Source organism: Macrosteles quadrilineatus, unplaced genomic scaffold (assembly GCF_028750875.1).
Source record: "Macrosteles quadrilineatus isolate MER2022 unplaced genomic scaffold, UCM_ALF_1.0 Scaffold_5__1_contigs__length_97177068, whole genome shotgun sequence".
In the NCBI taxonomy this organism is placed as follows: domain Eukaryota; kingdom Metazoa; phylum Arthropoda; class Insecta; order Hemiptera; family Cicadellidae; genus Macrosteles; species Macrosteles quadrilineatus.
Window position 1 is genome coordinate 54241909 of NW_026542598.1, and position 16045 is coordinate 54257953.

A 16045-nucleotide genomic window follows, 5' to 3' on the forward strand; every position below is an offset into this window, starting at 1 on the left:
TGCAGACAGATAGAGTCGCTGTAGGTGTACGCCGAAATTAAATGAGTGAGGGCAGACTACGGTAAATGCCCACATTCGTCATTGTACTGTATGTCATGTTGGTCGCATCTGGAGAAGCAGATCATCTTACATGTTATAACCCTCAGAACGAGGTAAGATTTTAAGGAAATTTTAGTTTATTTAAAAAATTACAAATTTATTCCAGGAAAGAGCGTTAATATATCGAGAAGTGCATTGTTAATTGTTTTAAGTGAATGTTTTAAGTTGCAGAGTAGTTTGAATAGACAAGTTGTAGATTGCAGGATCATACCACGTGGTGGCAAGATAGAAAATGTATAATTTTGTAATTTCAAATTCCATCTAGGCACTCAATCTTTAGTTTTAAGTAATTTGAAGTATGTATCATGGGTATATTATTCATTTCTGAGCTTAATTTGTACAGTCTGAATCATGTTAGGGTAATAGCTTCCTTTCAAAAGTATGTAACTTAATCGAAGTTAATTTAATTTAATAATAATTTGAACAAATGTGTCACAAAATCTGAGTAATAAGTGTATTTTATAATAGAAAAAATTCCCATAAAATAAAGATGACAAATTAGACGATTTTATTAAATGGCCTTGATAAATGTAGTAGACTAATTACCTTTGCACTGGAATGGTTAGATATTTGTACCTATCGTGAACTGGGAGGAGTACTGTATATATATTGTATACAGCAGTGAGTGTGATTACTGAGAATAGCGAGTTTTCACAGGGTTCACGTCTACCCCTGGATCTGAGGCATTAGGCAGGCTATTGTAATCTACGGCATCGGGAGGAAGGCCTATCATCTTTGAAGGTCTCGTCTTCAGATCACTGATTTTCTTGGATCTGCGCAGACTTCCACATATTTTCAAGCTAGATGCTCCATGGAGATCACACGTCTTCAGTCCAGGATACCACGTCGCGGGATGGAAGTGATGAGTACCATTCCAGTGCAGTTTATTTTGATTTGGGGCCTATTTTATGTAATTTTAGTTGGATTTTGAGGCGTAAAGACTTAGAGATAGTTTGTTAGAGTGTGTTTTATGAGATTTTGTGTAGGAGAGGGGAGAATTTACAGGGTACTTAATTTGTTTTTAGTAAGTGATTATTTTATTTGAACAGAGAAAAATTACTCGGAGTTTCCAAGTAAAAGAGTCAAAATTGTAATGTATTTTATGGTCATATCTAAAATTCTATAATTCTTTGTAAACATTACGAATTGTTGTAATAAAAATCTTTTCTGGAGTGAACTGTTTTATTTTGCTGCCAATCTATGTTTGGGTGCATACTGTCTCACTATTGATGGCTTTAAGCTGAAGAGTAGCATCTCTCATAATGAGTTAACTGTAGTACATAAAATATGAGGGACGTTACAAATTGAAATTTTGAACTTCCATAATTTTTGATAGGATTGACGTAGATACCTCTAGATTGCCCCATTCTTTTTCCTCTTTTATGCCCTCTCATTTGATATGTTTAATTGTTTAAAAGGCTATCTTTTAATTTTGATTCTAATAAATCTTTTGTGGAATAAGATGTGTTTATTATGTTGTCATTTTGTGCTCTGGTACCTTCCAGGCATTCATAGCTGGTTTAAAGTCCAGTAATTGTTCTTGTTGTTCAATTATTATTAGTTTGATAGCAAGGGTTGTTCCAGCATTACCCTTAAACTGCCAATAAATAAATAAAGTCCTCCGGGAATATTAAAAACCAACATTTGGTTGGAAAGTTTTCCCAAAAACAAAACTGAAGCAATATAATACCTTGCCTCTTTGGATATGAAGAAAGTTTAAAAGATTGTAATATCCTGAAGGCTGAGTGTTGGTTTCGCTAAGTTCTACTTCTTATGAAACGTTAATATTCATACATTGGTTGCAAACTGTTCACACCCCCCCCCCCTTGATATTAATAATTATTTATTTTATTGAGTACATTAACATTATATCTAAAATGCGTGAATCCGTTTTTGTATGAACACTACTCCTCCTTTATTTGTGGACCAATTTCAACGTTTGAGGTGTCAAAAAATTTGTCTAAATTTTTAGTTGTGCAATAAGGATTTAGAATTTTAAAATTCTCACCCTTAAGGGCATGAAGTGCTCTCAAATGTCGGTTTCCCCCATACGATTTACATAGAACCAATTTAAAAAACAGCTGTTTATAAAAAGAAACGCAGTAACCTTTTTGGGAGTAAATATTGATGTTTGTAATATTCAGGAGGATATATACCAATGTGAACATTTAATCAGTTTGTTGGAGGATCTAAATAATAGTTAAATAATGTAATAGGTCAAAATAATATAAACCCAGATGATTATGGAACTAATCCAACTAAACAATGTATGTAGTTTTATACTAACTCTACATCCATTGAGATAAAACAAATTAATTTATACCTCTTGCCGTTATAACGGCAATGTTACGTTGCCAATTCCACAAACAATTGAACCTATACAAATTTTATTGACTGGCATTCACCAATAGCCAAGATATTCCAAGTCAAAAACAAGAAGCTGCAACAATACATTTACTATTCATTGAATTTTTGTCTTCATTAAAAACCTAAACATTAACGATTAAACATAAGTGGACCCCAAATCTTATTCAATACCCCAATGTTAACGTATAATTCTTATTGAATATTTTGTGAGGATTGAACTTATGTTGGGTCTTGTTAACAAATAAACCCCAAAACGAAACCGTGTAGACAAAACGCATGTCAGCTGATCAGTAAAAAATCAAAGGACTGCCAGCTTGTGAGCTTGTATTTTACCTAAACAGGTACACCTTGTACTTGTAATATGGGTTGCGTTTTATGATAGAACACCCTGAAATTAACTGGTAGTTTGTTTTTACGATATATGCATTTCACTATTTTTGTGACATCTTATATTACCTTCTTATTGCATCTTCATATCAATAACGTTACTGCCTATTTATCAAATATTTGCAAACGTCACTAGTATCGTGGTGAACGAGTGACGCGATGATGGATACGCGGTAGTCATGTTAGGGGTTTCTTTCTTCCTCCGTTTCATTTCCTGTTCACATCATGTAGAACAGCAGCAACTACAATAAACCTAATGGATTAAGAAATACCTCGATGAGAGTTTAAATTTTTCCATGATATACAAGCCTCGTTACAATATGCCCTCGTACTGCACAAATGATGGAATCGTAAACAAGCTTGGTATGTTACAGGGTGGAAATCGGAAAAACTGCGTACAAAAGATTTTAATGAATATATTTAATCTCTCAAAGTTTTATAAAATTAAAAAAATATAATTTCAACCACAAATCCACACGGGCGGAAAACTTTATAAATAAGTATATTTACATCAGTAAATTGATGGTGAATAACTAAAGGAAATCACTCTAAAAAGAAACTCACCACGATAAAATACGTCACGCCGAGCACACAGAATCAGTATTGAGGATCAGTGAAGTAACGTCTCTGGGGCTCAGTAGAAATCCTCGGACTGAAACATGCTCTGTTCGCTTGTAGTAGTGGATTGTAATTTACTAGTGTACATGTTGCTCGAATTCGAGCAATAGCAAAGTATTACAGGAGTTATTATTTCAAAACGAATAACAGACATATTTACAATGAATTTAAAAGAGTCAACTCAAAGATTACCGGTGTGTAACTCAGACCATGTTTATCTTCGTTATTGGTAAACCTGCATTCCGGCCGGTTTTCTCCTTCTCAAAATGCCTCGCTGTACAGGCAACACAGGTCATTGATAGAGGGCCAATTGAGAACGGAAAGTTGTTTTGGGGTAGTGTTAGGGCGCATTTTTAACCTAATAGTTGAGCCTATTACGCGTCACTGTTTCTGTAGCTGCGGTCGTTATCACGATTACGCCTCCTGTCTATGTTTCGTTGTCATAGCGTCGGAGGCTTTTTAAAGAAAAAACAACAAATACACAAATTATAGCTACACAAAACAACGATAAATTCACAAATTTAAGTTACAATCATACTAACACGATCTGTCATAGCGACACAAAACAGCGATAAATACAAAATTTAAGATACAACCATACTAACGCGATCCGTCTTGGAGGTTATGTTTACACAAACTCAAATAGTAAACAAATGTACTCAATGCGTTTCATTGAATTGAAAAATAAATAACAGCAATTAAATTATACAGCTGATCAAAATGTAAACAATTATGTTCTTCATAAGGATAACATGGGAACTTTCAAAGCCACTGGGGCAGAGCCCAAGGGACTTTTTCAAAAATGTAAGGTCAGTTTGCAAATCTACGCGACACGCTCTTTCCAATGAGACGTCAATGGATAAAATCGGTTAAGAAATGGCGGAGGAGTTCAACCGACAAACTTTCGTGTAGCGTATTAATTATATAGATACCTTTAAATTTTTTTATTTTCATTAAATGCTACAAAAGAAATACTTGTTTTCGGTACTGCCTAGCAAACATAAAAAGCCGAATTCTATTGATCATAGAAAAATAGTGGCAATATAAAGTACATAACCATTTGATACAAATGCTTCCAATAATTCTTTGATCTTAAACATAAATTTGTAGGTTTGATGAGTGAAAAGACACGCTTAAAATTCCTCTTAATACTTAAATAATGGTACTCTCCTAAATGAGAGAAAGTCCATAATTTCTCTCATTTAGAGATTTTCTCTCACTCCTTACCCATATATGATAACAATAAAATAATTACATTGCATACTGAGCCAGCTGTATGTTTATAGAAAAGGTAATTAAAGAAAAAAATCTGTACTAAAGATTTATTTGACACGTCAAAGTTATTAATAAACTATTCTCTGTGTCAATTACAACTGTAATAGATGCAAATAATTATTACTATCTTACTTCTACAAGAGATTGCCATAGATCTCTTTACTTGGATTTTTCTTTACTTTTAACAGTAGATCCGATGGTGACAGAAGTGCCAACTGTGAAAATTGTCCACTGAAGCTATTTCATATTATTTGAATGTAAATGGACAAAGCTTACAATTTCTAGAAGCAAATCGTTTCACAAATCTTTGTGGTTTTTTTGGAATGGCCAGAAATATTATGAATTTTACAAAGATGAGTTCAATCTAAAATCAGTGAAAGATATTGTTGAGTGAGTTTTGCTAGCATAATTAATTGTCGTTTTGTCTGATAAGATAGTGCTCTTGCTTTATATTGTCATCTCCTTTTATATTTTATGTTTAAGTCTAACATTAGCATTGTCCCTTTTAAACTTACATTGAGGTTTGCATTATGTTAAAACTATTTATTATTTACTAGATTGAAACATGAACGGATGTTCTTAAGAGCAATATTAGGCTTATTGTTTGTCTGCCAAATGTTGCGTTGACAGCTTATACAGTGTGTTAGTATGCCAGGTCAAAAATGTAATCTATAATGTAAACTCATCTGCCTTTTCTCAGTTTTTTTATTTTTTATTCAATATTTAAACCGTGAATACAGTGAACATGATTCAAACTAACTATGTATGATGTTATAATGGCTTTCGTCAACAAAAACCATCTTGTTTAGTAAATAGACTAGGGTCTGGTCTGAGGATATTCTTTTCAAATTTCTTTATAAAATACCTACGCTGTCAACATAAAAACTATTTAGCCTACTGCGGTTATAGAATCCATATGATAGATCATATTGAATTCATTCCATAAGACTGATGTTTGAAAAAATCTACATAAATGTCCCAAAGAAGCAATTTGCCTTACCTTATAGTAATATAGTTCTGTTTTATATCGTTTGATCAGTGAAATAACCCGGTTGATATTTACGGTACAAAAATCCTACAAACACCAAACATAGAAAAACATTACAATTCGAATTATATTAGAACCAAACATTTGAGAAGGGCTTTATAACTTCTAAACAAACTCGATTATTAACCTGTAAGTCAAATTATTGAACAACACATTGTCAAGGGGTCTGTTAATGTTCATGAATAAACATGAACAAAGTCGTAAGCTTAGAAGAGAACCTCAACCACTTTAAACTTTTGTAATTATGATCTATATTGCTGTTGGTTGGTAAACTAGGTGCTTTTCCGAGCATAAATTCAAATAAATGAAATAAATATATAGCTCTGGTTTGTAAGGGGTTTCTTACATAATATCTGATATTTTATATGCGATTTTACATACTACGGTCTCAATTAGTTTAATTCAAAACATTTATATATATATATTAGCATTATTTAAGTGTAAATGAAGGAACGATTTAATTTTCCTATAGATACCTGACAAAGTAGGCTCCCTTGCACTGATTATAGCTCGCAAAGTAGCTAATTGCTGCATTTACTTACCTTAGCTGCACTTATTGTTCTAGCCGCACTAATTTTTTTCCACACTCTAGTATTCCAACCAAACAAAACAAAAGAAGTGTGCCTTTATTAGTAAAGTAATACGTGTAACGTTCATCTCTTGGATTTTACCCTAACCTTAAACTTGTTTTTTAGGCTTTTAACGACTAATTATTTATATGCTTTATAGTAACTGTTGGAAAAATAAAATGTGTAATACGAGCACAAAGTGCCACTTCGCGCAATAGTTACACAAATAAATATTTAATCAATAATTATACTATGTTGCAGAGATAATCTCACACATTACGGATCGTTTATAAATAAATATAAACTCGTGACTTTGAAATTCTATTCTTGTTGACATATTACAACTCCTATTCATTACCCCAAGGAGGATAATTTTGCCAATCCCATCCTCTTATCTAACGAACAACACTACAGATGATTGGTCACGTCTAAAACAAACTCATTCCAGTCAGCTGATTGAGTGGATTCTGATGAAAACAAAGCCAGTCGATTGTCGATGAGTTTGGTAAAACCAATGAATAACCTCTTGACTTTGACTGCAGCCCGGGGAGAATTTAATTTATCAACTGTAGCATACTGGGAGTGCTGATCTTGTAACCAATGCTAAAATGTGTTTTATAGGTGTATATTTGTGATATATTAAATTTATTTTTCGACAGCAATGATGTACAAAAGTTTCACAAATCTAGAAATTTATATTATAATTATACAAATTTTTAGAATTTAATGTTATATCAAAATAGGAAATATTGAAGTAAAATTTGGTCGTTACTTTGAACAAGTTTGTTGGATGTTTATGTAAACATGTCCTCAAACTAGAGTTAATTATTATTTAATTGAATAACTTTAATATTTACCTTTACCATACAGTCAGAACCTGTAAAATAAATATTCTATTAACTCATTAAAATTTATAGACACCCAACTTTAATAAATCGAAAAGAATTTTTAAGTAATTAAATAAAGGAAACCCCCTAGTCTACTATTCCATAAGTGTTTTCATTTTCATATTACACTACAACTATTTCTAGAAGAAATACAATGGGGTAGCATCAGTGAAATTTCTAAATATATAAAAAAACTCAATAAATAGTTCTAAATAGTTATATTCTAGTTAAATGGTAATTATAATAATTATAAATTATAAATAGTCTAATGGTCATAATATTTCTCTTACAGAAGCTATTATCAAGCTTTATGGTTTTGAAATATCAAGGAAGGGACAAATCGTTCATATTTTTTGATCCCAAAGCGGGATCCCAATTTGATCCCAATTGACGGATTAGAAACATTTGTCCCGCAAATGACTTGCATATGTATATGCCAAACACATTCATTGTGTAGATTTAAATAGTAAAAATAAAAATAAAATAGTGAGTCGGTGGCTCAGTCGGTAGCGTCACGGACTTCGGGCACAAGACAGTGATGTCGTGGGTACGGATCCTGGTCACTGCCGAAAACATTTTATCAGTACAGATCACCTTTGTACTGTACCGGCTCACTCCTTGCTTTGCTGTATACGATCCACACACGGGGCAGCTAGTCTATGTGGACGGGCAATGCAAGTTTTAAAAAGGCCACCAACCTAAAAAAATGCAAAATAAATGCTGAAGTTAATTTCAAAGTGCTCAGCTTCAACACACGCCCTTGATAAACTTATTAACTCTACAATAAACACATCCTTAACAACAACAAATCCTTAAGAACAAATTTTTTTGCTAGCTCTGGTGGCTGATCGAGTAGTTTGTTAAACATATAGTTAACACTTTACACATATAGTTAGTACTTTGTGTGTGGCGAACATCCCAAATCCATATAACCTATTTTAGATATGATAAAGTTTCATAATTTTGCCAGAAAGCATGAGATAAATTTAAGTTGATTTAAGTAAAAAAAAAAAAAAAAAACAACGCCACATTTAATACTATACAGAGTAATTTACATATTAAAAATTCGTATTTCGAATCAGACAAACTTAATCCATTGCATAGTTTTGAAAAAAATCCGTCAGATTGTTTTGCTGTTACAGTAACAGTTATTCTTATTTTTTGTCATCTTCAAATATTACGCTAAGTTTTTTTATATGCACCAATAACGTGAAGAACACAAATGAAATAAAATTTTTAAATTAAATTAAATTAACAACAAACTTTTATAAAAAAAATATATATACAATGGATTGAAATTATTTATGTCCGACACCAATAATAAGTTGACGTCACTTTTAAGTAAATAAATAATACAATTTAACAAAAATAATACAAGAACATAAGACATGAATTATTCTATCACAAATGTTCAGTTTATTATATAGTCTCTAGAGCGATACTTGTCTTAGTAATTAATTACACCACACGTTCTATGGCTTAAAACCTCCTTTATCTAAGGTATCCTTTAAAAGATATATAATTTACAGACATAAAATGTTTATACAAACTAGTTCATTTTGAAAAGTTCTCTAACTTCTTTATATACTTCGAACTGACAGTAATTAATTAATGTGTTACAATTGTACACAAACAACACCAACTAGCCTAAGGTGATCATAAGAACATATAAACTAAGAGTTTATACGCTCCCAAGTCACGTGTGTGAATGAACGGACGGGTTGAAGAATGCAGTAAATATTGCAATAAGAACAAAGAACAGTGTATGATACTAGTAAATACCTTAAAAACAGTCTTAAATACTTCTGGGAAATATTTTCATTGCAAACAAACTCTATCTTGAAAAACCAGTGAAATAATAGAGAGTTGTGTCCTTTTATAATTTTCAAGGAGTATATGAATCTCGTTTCACTTAACTGTTTTCTTTATTAAGCGTAATAAAGTAAACACTTTCTTAATTGACAATAAGTCTTCGCTTTAAAGCGATAATTACGTCATAATGCAGTTTTTATGTTAAAATAGTTAAGCGCTCTGCAGTAACTTTGTTATTAGACAGTATGATTTATTTAACTTAAAACAGTTAAAACAAATTGACAATAGTAGGTGTTCTGATTTCAACAGTCCACACATATGTATTCTCTTGTGTTATCATCTGAGGTATCAGTGAAATTAGGCGAGCCTATTGATAGGTAAAGTATACATTGAATAATAAGTTAGCTCATACTAAGGGATTTCTAATACATGTACGAGAATAAACGCTATTCAAACAGTATCGGCCCTAAAGTAATTTAATTCTGATTAACCAGTCAGAAATAATAGAATTGATTATCGTAAGTGTTGCTGGTCATACTGTAATCAAAGATAAAACATACTCCCTTAGTAGATTTCTCATCGTTATGGAACAGCTGAAGCCAATTTTATTGTTAGTTCCGTCCAGTGCACTGTAGAAGGCGTGTCTTGTTTAAAATTTGTTTCTTGTTATTTCAGTCATTTAAATCCTCGTGGAACCAAATAAAACGATGTAATATAAGCTGTAACACTCACCCCCCAGTTGTATAGCTTAACAGTACAGCACCAATCATGGAAATAACCGTAAAATATTAGAAACAAAGTTTCGACGCCACTAGCGATCAGTGTCACCAGACATGAACTAGACGAAAAAAGAGCTGCAAGATTTGCCATGGACTGAGCAGTCTACTTTTGTTGGTTAGTTTATGCTATAATATTCCTCAGAGTAAATAATTACTATCTTAGATTTCAAAGTGAAGTACTTTTTAAATTAATACAGAGTTATAGTTCCAACAATTAACGTAGTTTTCAACTGAATTATTATAAGTAGTTGTTGACTTATAATTAACTTTATTTAAAATTTCCTTCTAGTTATTTGGTAGTCATTAGAGTTTATATACCAACGGGCAGAATACAATCGTTATAATTGTAATTTTTGCGTATAATTGTCAAAACTGCACGAATTTTTTTTTATCTAGGCACGAACCTGGGATTGTTTTTCACATTACTTCAGGCTAGACCTAGGGGTTGCGGCATTATCACTTAGATAAAATCCATTGGTGACTTGGCGGGGATCGAACCCGGGACCTCAGGGATTGAAGTCCCACACTCTAACCCCTACGCCAGCTTGCTCCCCAAAAACTGTACCAATAACATGCAGAATATTCAAAGGGGATGGTGTCATTAATTCTTTATACTAAGGCATTTTAAAGAAAAAAGAAACAAGATATGGTGATTGTGAGTTCTACCATTTCCCTGACCCAGTCCGTTAGGTCTTCCTTTGGTCTCTAAAGGAAATCGAATTTGCTTTAACTATATTGCCAGGTTATTTGTGCATCATAAAAGGATCTGTGATTTTAACATTTGGATTTTTCCCTAGCTAAGCCGAGACCACAAATGTCGGCTGTTCGAGTGCAGCAGAAAATAGTCCCACGATGGTTGTGTGGTCTTTCCAACAGATATAGTGATAGCTGTCACATCCTGAGTGTGCTTCACTGGTGGGAGCGAACTGGCGTCCTGGCTTCAAATCCTGTTAATCACCGATGGATTTTATCCATGTGATAATGCCGCAACCCTCTAGGACTAGCTTAAAGTAATGTGTAAAACATATCTGGTCTGGAACTAGCGTCCTAGGATGTGAAGGTACATTAAATAAAAAAGTGTATTTTTCTGCGGATGGTTGTGTTCCACTATTGAGGTAGCGAAAAGCCAGGGAAACTAATGTTATTACTTTAGAGGATTCAAACGCAACTCTTATTATTGTTACATTTGACATTCCTTTAATTGTTATTATTATGGATTATCTAGTCATAATGAGCAATTTACAACTCAATCAAACTGTAAAATTGGTGTAAATCCGTTGGCAAATAAATAAATAAATACATTGTATGGGGTGAGTTTTGAATTTGAAAGAAAGATTGCCCTAAATACACTATTTGATCATTGAATAACATTTTACCAACATAACTTACCAATGACAAAGATCAATTTCTACTATGGTTGGTTATGGAGTAATCATTTGAGTATAAGCCATATTTGGCAAAACATATTGATCTGTTTTGAAGAGATTCTCAACCAATTTCCATCCGAAATTGTCTGGCTTATCATCGAACTAAGCTATAAACTTCAACTGTTTCAGATTTTTTATGACTCAATCAATTTAACGTTCAATTTATTAAATTATCCAAATTATGCAAAGAAAAATTGCAAACAATAAGCATATCTAATTTTTTTTCCCAAAGTACAATTTGGGAAAAAAGTGCTTTTGATTTCTAACTATGATATGCAAATTATTTCCGAAAACAAAATTAGTTGAAAGTCAAAGATCGGTTGTTTTAAACCTTACAGGTGCCTTTACCAACTGTGATTTCATTTGTTAAACATAATACATAACGGGATGATGGGTCTTACAAGATCTAAACGCACAATTGAAAAGAAATCGAATAAACGAGCTGTGAGCTGTGGAAGTATCCTATCAAATAAAAGAGGCCGTAAATGGGATAGAGGATCATAACGTACTTGAGTGAATGTGAGAGATCTAGACTCAATAACGATAAAATCGTATTTGATCCCCTTATCGATTCGTAAACAATGCCTCCATTAACACCTCTTTAAAAAACATATAAATAATCATCAGGGTTAATTAATATGTTTACTTCCTTTCAACTGAAACTATTCAGCTTACGGTATTTATACTATATATATATATATATATATATATATATATATATATATATATATATATATATATATATACAACAGCCAGACAAGTAATTGTTCGAATTATAATGTAAGAACATATTTCATTTCAATTTTACTGTAGTGTTAGTTTAAATGAACACTTCAGTAACCTTAATTATCACTAAATATATGGCAATAGTTTATACTAGAAAGTGAGTTAGTAGAATTCAAGCTATTATGAATCACGAACACTTTTAATCTACATAGATACAGTAGTATGATGCATTCGAATCTTATTCGGTACCCAGAAGACGACAGCGTTAATGAACTGTCAAAAGTTCTGGCAGATGTTGAGACTGAGCCGAAGCCTGCATAAAAAAAAAAAAATCAAAACTCAGTTTGGATCCTTACATGAGAGTCCATGATGAAATACGAGTTTGCGAAGAATCGAAGGTAAATGTATTGGTATCCAGGCTAAATATGCCAACATCTTTCCAAAGTAGTTTTCACAATCCACAAATAGCGACTACAATATTATTGAACGTCAACCAGGAGATCCTTACCTCTTCAGCCAACATTTTGATTAAATAAAATCCAATCAAAAGTATGATGATTTTTCATCAATCTTCACATTTTAAAATCAAAATCGAATGCAATTCTCAGTTTATATAAACACTTAGTGAAACACAACATTATCGGACATAGCACCAGTTGATATCTTCCGGGCAAGAACTGAATGACTTCATGAGAGCTGTGAAGACATTAAATTAATTTCTGATAGAGATTTTGAAATAACAGAACGAAAGGTTTGCCACGCTTACAGTACAGTGACATCCATTATCTTCAAAGTTAAGCTACAAAATAGTTCTGAAGAACGCCTAGTTATCCTAGAAAAGTTTTAGTGCTTTTGTAATTGCTAACAAAGTGATTGAGTGTGTGAGTCATTTCGTACGCAATTTATTGATTAAAATAGGGTTTTTTGTAAATAAAATATTTGTAAATACTCGTGTAAATACAGTTGAAGATTAAATGCTTCTTACTTTGACTCATGAATTATTAATTTTCATTTCATTTATTTGTAAAACCTAATCGCAAGAACTTTATTTGAAATTTTAATAGTCGAAACAAAATTGTGAAACGGAAATTATTTTCTTGTTCCTAAATATCTAAATCCACCTAGAGACACACTACACGTGAGTAAGTTGTTAATACAGTTTGTGCTGTCTAAAGCATAACACACCCTACGGGGGTTCATTAATTAGTCATCCAATATAACATTCTGTCTCATACTAACCTCACTTACATCAACTCTTCGAATAAAATAACTGATTAACAAGACTAATACATTGTGCTTTGCACCGTCCATTAGTCTGTCTGTTTTCAATATATAGACGACGTACTAAGTTTTGCCTGAAGGGTGATTTAGAAAATAATAGTGTACGTTATAATCGGATGTATTGAAACTAAAAATTGTAAAAGTGGTTACAATATTAAGAGATATTGTTGAAAAAATTGAAAGTGATTTTATATTAATCAGGAGTAGTAAGAAAAAGTCAGGAATGTTTTGTTAATAAACTACCAGATATTTAAACAAACAAATAAAATTCTACGGTTAAGTAAGTTTAAAAAGGTATGATGAATATCAATTACTTTTCCTTCTTCATATGTATTAAAAGAGAAAGAAGACTATTCAAAAATGTACTTCTGTACAATAAACGATTTTTAAAGTACAAATTATCTTTGCGACACTCATAAAACAACTATATCTACCTCTATTAAAGAATATCTTAAATACAGCGAAATGCCTCTTTCTGCACCAGTCACAAAGAACAATCTGTGGATTTCAAGAAATAAAGTGAGCAGTAAGATAACCGATAAAATCCAACTTTGTAATACTAGAACAACACTTAATAATAAACACTGATAATATTTTACCTATTTATAAATCTATTTGTTATTTTCCTGTAATTAACGATTCTTCCTTAAGCCGGGTTTTCCTAGGCGCGTAGTCCGCCAGCGGAGTGAGGAACGCGGAGAGCGGACTCCACTTGTCTTAGGCAATTTAATGTTACTGTTTTCCTAGAAGCGGAGCGGAATGCCATGTTAATTTCAATTCCGCTCTCCGCGTTCCTCACTCCGCTGGCCGACTCCGCGCCTAGGAAAACCCAGCTTTAGGGTTTTTATATTAGGAGTGTAACGGTTTATTTGAAACAATGGCAAAAATCGTGTTTCTACACTAGTAGCTACTTGAATAATAAATAAAACAATAATAACTCATATTGTATTGTTTGAATATATCGAGGATCGAACCCATCCCTCTTGCATAGAAACTCATAACAGTTTTTGAGTGTTGATTCATTTATTCAAGAAAACGAATGACAGTCTATAAAATTTTACAGCTAAATTTTAAACATATTTTTCAAACAATTGAGTGAATTTCCTCTTGTCCAGTATATTCAGTATTTGCACCAAAGGAACCATTTCTCAACACGTGGTCACATGTGTTATACGTTTGACGCATGATGGTCATATTTCTTCTGTATCGTGGCGGAAATTCATTTTCGCACAACCAGTGGTTCTCATGTTGAATGATAGATTTCCTTCTTTATATCTTAAATCATGTTTCTCTGACGTGTTACAAATATTTCATGCAAAGACTAAATCAAATGTGATTTAGCTAGGGTGAATTTTTAAATTTTATAAGTTGTTGATTTGATTGTAATCCACCTGACAGACAGAAGGCAAATTATAAATCATCTTTAAACTGTAAAATAATTTTTTATAAAATGGTTTCGAAATAATAAATGCAGTGAATTTGCATCCATACAAATTGTATTTCGCTCCAAGTACTTTTGTTTTTATAATTTCAAAATAGAAAGTAACACTAGAATTCCAATAAGATAAAATTGACTGAGTTCTAGTTAATTCATTAATATATCCCCTAGATGAGGCTATGGAGCTGAATAACATGGTTTTGTTTTTAACACAAAATCCACCATTTAAGCAAGATATATCACGTATAATGAACTGAAACAGCTAAATTAAATAGTTGACGAAAGAAAACTGTAAACTTTAGTTGTTAAATACGATTAAACCTTTTTGTACCAAGAATCCATTTTATTTTCACATTTTTTGGAAGTTAAAATAACACTTGATAATGCTATGTTAAACAGTGTAACATTTTAGAACCAATTCGTAAATTTTTACGAACATGTTCAATGTTCAGTGCGAAATAAAGTGCAAAACTCAATTATTAAAAACAGTAAAAAATGTAAAGGTGTCGTTTTTCAAAATTTAAATGATCATAAACAAATATTTTGTATAAATAATTATGTATATTATGTCTTTTATGATGTATGTTAATCTATTATTTAATTATCTGACATTATCAATTTTTTTCCTAGAACGTTAGGCACGAGCCCAGAATTGTTTTTTTCACATTACTTCAGGCTAGACCTAGGGGTTACGGCATTATCACTTATATAGAATCCATTAGTGATTTGGCGGGATTTGAACCCGGGACCCCAGGAACCGGAGTCCCGCGCTCTAAACCAGCTCTCTCCTCTATTATCAATAGAACTAATACAAACCCTTACTTGAACTGACCATCCCAAAAATGCCCAAGGCGCTGCAGGCATATGTGAGTCTGTTGGAATGTTTTGTCTTTTCCTTTTCAACATTATATTATTGTTGACCTAATTTTACCTTATTATTTGACATTTTCAATAACACTTTATGTCGGAAAATCAAAGCCAAAGTAGTATGATGGATTATTAACGGACTTTTTTATCTCTAAAATATTGTTTAAAAGAGTTTCACAGAGAAACAGAAAAATCTAATCAAGATCCCAATGTATAATTTGCTACCTGACTTCAATCGTAAGTCTTATATCAAAAGGCATTTTAATTAAATTACACTTTCGCCGTCAGAAAGCGTTTTACGCTTTTTGAGATCAACACCGCTTGGATTAGCTTACTAATTGTTTCACTCTATTTGTTTAATATATCTTGTTCACTAGCATATATTAGCCTACAAAGAGAACTAGTTAAGGTTAAGTATGAATAACAACGCTGTCTGTTCCTATACAAGATCAAACAATTATAACT